The 5,115-nt window shown below is 47.1% G+C and overlaps 1 pseudogene; it reads right to left on the minus strand.

The window, feature by feature from the left end:
- Nucleotides 1–395: 395 nt before the first annotated feature.
- LOC138154605 (cytochrome P450 2F3-like) overlaps nt 396–5,115 on the minus strand; it is a 12,207-nt pseudogene continuing 7,487 nt past the window's right edge.

The following is a 5,115-nucleotide window of genomic DNA, read 5'->3' on the forward strand; positions in this document are numbered from 1 at the left end:
CTTTGCCTTTTAATGGTCCTTCTGGCTATCTAGCTGCTGACCTTCTTCTGGGGGTGGAGAGGAGGTGCAGCAGAAACTTGGGAGTTTGAGAGGGTGGACCACCATGATAGAAATTTCTAAGTGGGTCCCCAGAACTGAGGAAGAGGTGGGAAATAGTGTAGTTTAGGTATCTAGGGGGACTGGAGAATCTTCATAGTGTTATGACTGCTGGAGTTAAGTAAAACCAAGGGTCTAAAGGAGCCCAGGTTCCTGGGGAAAGTGATGTGGATTCCTGGGGGCTCCCTGGGGTTTATGAAAAGGTCCCAGGGAAAGTGGGGTCTCTAGAGATGATTGAGGGATTCCAGGTCCCAGGAAACAAAGGGGACTCCAGAGGTGAGGAGGCCCAGGGTCCTAGATCAAAGGGGCAGCAAATGGAGTTTGTAGGGCCTAGGTGCACTGCCCAAGCCCTGGGATTCAGGGGATAAGTCTAGGGCATCCCTGGGGCCATCCATGCTTAGAGAAAAGCATTGCAGGAGGCTTGTGAGGAAAATGAAGAGTTCAGTGAGGGCCAGGCCTTCTCCCAGACATAGCTGCTTCCCTGGTGAGAGAAGAGGGAAACACCAAGGGACAAGGGGCAAGGGGAGAGTGAGGAACAGAAGGAGAGGAAAGAGACAGAAACCAGGAGAGGAGAAGACAGAGGAGGTATTGAGGAGTGCAGCAGAGGACACAGGTACAAAGAGGCTGAGAAATAGGGGGAGAGACATGGGATCTGAGGGCTGAGGGAGAATATAGAGAAGAGACTCTGAGGGGCAGGGACAGAGAAGAGACTGAGAGAGAGAGTGAAGGCTTAGATAGAGGAGAGACTGAGATGGGGTGGGGAGCTGAGGGAAGGAGAGACTGAGGGGCAGAGGAAGAGACCGAGGAGTGGGGAGATCCAACTACAACCTGCAGAGAAGAACATTCTTCTTAAATCTTCCTTGTTCATACAGACAGTGTCCAGGGTTGAACTTCTCTGGATCTTTGAACTGGGTGTGGTCAAAGTGAGCTGTGCACAGTAGGAGAATGATGTTCAAATCCTGAGAGTACAGGAAATGAGAGATGGGGAGCTCAGAGAGGTTTGATTAGCTTCTTGAGGGCCACCAGGGTACAGAGGAGGGTGATCAACCTCCTAGATGCACTGGCCTGAGGTTCTTCAAGGGGCAATGACTGAGGGGCATTAACAGTGTGGTGTACTGGAAACTGGGCAATGCACTTGGAGTTAGAAGAGCCAGGATTCAAATCCCAGCTTTGCCATTCACTACTACAAGAGTGACTTTGGGCAGATCCTTTCCTCTTTTTGAGCTGCAGTTTTCTTCTTAGTAAAAAACAAAAAATGGGGGCAAGGCTAGATGATTTCTAAGGGTCCTTCTAGCTCTGACTTTCTCCAATCTCGTGATGGGGTATTGAGATGTCATAGGTCCAGCAGAATGGGCTGCAATTGGGGATAGATTTTTGGCAGACTTTCTAGAGCATGGAGAGATGGGGGGTAATATTGACAGATTCTGAGCAGGGAAGCCAGGAGTGTGTTTTTGAGATGAGACAGGGGCCTACCTTGGGGAGGTGGTAGCCACAGAATGTGGTGGGCTGAGTGACTGTGTGAGGCACTGATATGGGGACAAAGTCTTCAAAGTGCTGGATCTCATGGATGACCACATCCATATAGGGCATTTTAGCCTGGTCCTCCATGCTGGGGAGCCCGCTTGGCCCAATTGCCTCATCAATTTCCTTGTGGAGTTGGGCTAGGGAAGGGGGCAGATATGAAAAGAGGATATGATTGGGGTCATCCACTGTTTTTTTTTCTTTTTGGAGGGCAATTGGGGTTAAGTGACTTGCCGAAGGTCACACGGCTAGTTTTTGTGTCAAGTGTCTGAGGTCGGATTTGAACTCAGGTCCTCCTGACTCCAGGGCCGGTGCTCTTTTCACTGCACCACCTAGCCGCCCCATTGGTCATCCACTCCTAAAATTTTGTTTTTTTCTCACCCTCCCACCCCAGCTGAGAACAGAAGAAAAGTAAAACCCATTTCAAACATGTAGAGCCAATCAAAACAAATCTCCCTTTTGACCAAGTCCAAAACCAAAGTATTTGTCTCGTCCTGCCCTGAGTCCATCACCTCTCTTTCAGGCAGTAGGTGGCATGTTCATTATTAGTCCTCTGGAATCATGGCTAGTCATAAGGCCAATCAGAATGCCCAAGTCTTTCAAAGTTGTTATATCATCCACTCCTAATCCCAACACAGAATTTGGGGCCTGGGCCATTGAAATGGGCTTGAGGATCCATATAAAACAACTGGAGAGATTTCCCCATCCACTTGGCAATCCACTTATTTGGGGAAATTGTGATGAGATGTAGAGATGTTAGACCATCAGCAGAACTGGAGGATCTGGGTTCGAATCCCACCCCTGACACTATCTTGGGAAAATTCTTTGATTTTCTTGACTCTATGGGCCTCAGTTTCCTCATCTGTAAAATAAAGGAGTGGTATACTAAATGGTCTCTTTCTAGCTTTACATCTAAGACCCTAGAACTGTCCAACAGAGAGAGAGAGAGAGAGAGAGAGAGAGAGAGAGAGAGAGAGAGAGAGAGAGAGAGAGAGAGAGAGAGAGATGTCTCATGGAAAGTTTAGGTGCTTAAATCAACTTCAGAAGCATGAGATGGGGGAAGACATAGCTAGACAGAAGTTTGCTGGAAAAAGATCTGAGGGTTCTAATGGACTGCTAGCTCAATATGAGTCAACAGGGTGATATGGCAGAAAGGAAAGCGAAGACACTGCATTAAAGCTGGGTGGTGAAAGGTCTAAAATACATCTCACGAGCCACATGAGGATTTGATTCCAAAGGAGCTTGGTGAGCACATGACAGGTCTCTTCAAACATTCGAAGGCCTATCATATGGAAGAGAATTGTTCTATTATCCCAGAGGCAGAGCCAAGATATAAATTCCTCATAATAATTCCTAATAATATGGTCCGCAAAGAGCTTTCCACTTATCTCATCTTTTCATCCCAACAGTCCTGTGAAGCTGGAGTTGTTATTATACCCATTTTACAGTTGAAGAAACTGAGGTGAACAGGTAAAGTGACTTGCCCAGGGCCATATTATTTGTCGATGTATGAGGAAAGATTTGAAACCAAGTCTTTCTGTCTCCAAACCCAGCATAGCCCCATTTAACAGAGTGTATTTTCTACAACCCTACTTCATACCCTTACCATCTCTCACCTGGACTACCTCAATAATTGCCTAAATGGTCTCCCTACCTCATCTCCTCTCTCCCCCCTCCAATCTATCCTCTCTCCACTAAGCTGCCAAGGTGCTTTTCCTAAAATACTGGTTTTATGCATCTTCCTGCTCAAAGAACTTATATGGCACCCAGGATTAACTAAATGAAATAACTCCTCTGTGTCATTTAGAACTCTTCAGTACCTGGCCCCTTCCCACTTTTCCGGACTTATGGCTGGCTCCCTACCACGACCTCCAGGATGCAACTACCCTGACCTGATTGAAGTTCCTTGAGCACAACTCTCCGCCTCCCGCCTCGGCACTCACTGTCCCCCACACCGGGAAGGATCTGCTCCTTCACTTCCACGTTTTAGCTTCCAAGACTCCTTCAAGGCTCACCTCCAATCCCACATTCTGCAGAACCGCCAAGCACTACTGCCTTCCCCATTCAGATTTCTTTTCATATACTCTGGATAGATCTTGCATGTACCTAATTATCTGCAAATTGTTTCCCTTCCCCCATTAGAATGCACCCTCCTTGGGGGCAGGGGCTGTTCTGTTCCTTTCTGTTCTAACCTTGAGCGCTTAGCACAGTAGCACAGGACCTATCACATAGAAGAAGTTGGATTTGGAAGCATTTTTCACCTTCCACATCAGGGTGTTTGAGAAGGATGAGGAGTCCGTGGCGAAGAGTCGAGCTCACGGTCTCCGTGCATGCGAAGAAGACATTCACTGCTGTCTTAGAAAGAATCTGACCCTTGAAGTGACTCTGGGGGTTATTCTTTTCCTGAAGGAGGGAAAATACGAATTAGATACAGGTTGAACTTGGAGGAAGCGGGCTTAGAATCGTCATGAGGGGAGGAACTTTGTTTTTAGGGCTCTTTCTCTAGGAGGAGTGATATGAGCTTGAGGGCGGCCCTCTCTCTATGGGGCATGATCGATCTCCTGGGTGTGGACCTGGTCTCCAGAAAGTGAGCTCTCTCATACAGCAAATCCTCTTTCTCTAAGGGCTCATCCCCGTGAACACTGGGAAAAGGGTCTTCTGGGGGTCTTGATTGGTCTATTTCTAGTCTATTACTTCTCTAGTTTGATCAGGAAGTAGTCAATATAGTCCCGGGGATTGGCTGGGTCCAGAGAGTTCCGATTTTGAGGCACGTAGTTATTGACAAAGGCCTCGAGCTTCGGGTAGTTGCGGAAGATCTGCCTGTGTGGCCCTGGGAGTACGCCCATGATCTTTGGGAATATGAAGAGGAACTGTAGGGTGCAGAAAAAAGTGGGCTTAAGGAGGAAGAGAGAGGGAGACCAGGGAGTTGGCAGGAGAGCAAGAGGGAGGATGGTGATTATTCGGTAGGGAGGAGAGAGGAAGTTGTGAAAAGGCTCTTAATCCCAGGGAGCTGAGGCCTGGAAGGACAATCATCAGGCTCCCTCAAGGCCACGTCCCTATTCCCTGTGATTGAGATTTGGAGGACATGCTGGATGCAACTGACCAGACTTTCCCATCTGTTTGTCCTACTATTTAACAAAGCAAGTTTTGTTTGATTTCAAAGTAGGTGATTTTAGTAGTAGTTTTTTTTTTTTTTTGCTAGACAATTGTCTATTTGAAAGATTATGACCTATGTATCTAAATCCAAATTTATTGCAATGAAATTTTAGGATGCAGTAAGACCAGTCTTGGTTTTTTATCAAGATACAAATGCAGTCACTGATATAGGCCCCAGTATTTCCAATTGGGGCCAGCTCTTGGCTTGTGGCAGTATATAGATTTGGGCTTTATCCACTTTGTGTAAGTGCCAACTTGAAAACTGGGATACAAGTCAGGATGAGAATCCTGAAGATTATATCTGGGAGAAGACATGGCCTCCTGATGCCCTCATCAGTTTTC

This window comes from Petaurus breviceps, unplaced genomic scaffold (assembly GCF_028583685.1).
Source record: "Petaurus breviceps papuanus isolate PSGF00001 unplaced genomic scaffold, PetGlider_PUasm1.0 91041, whole genome shotgun sequence".
Taxonomy (NCBI): domain Eukaryota; kingdom Metazoa; phylum Chordata; class Mammalia; order Diprotodontia; family Petauridae; genus Petaurus; species Petaurus breviceps.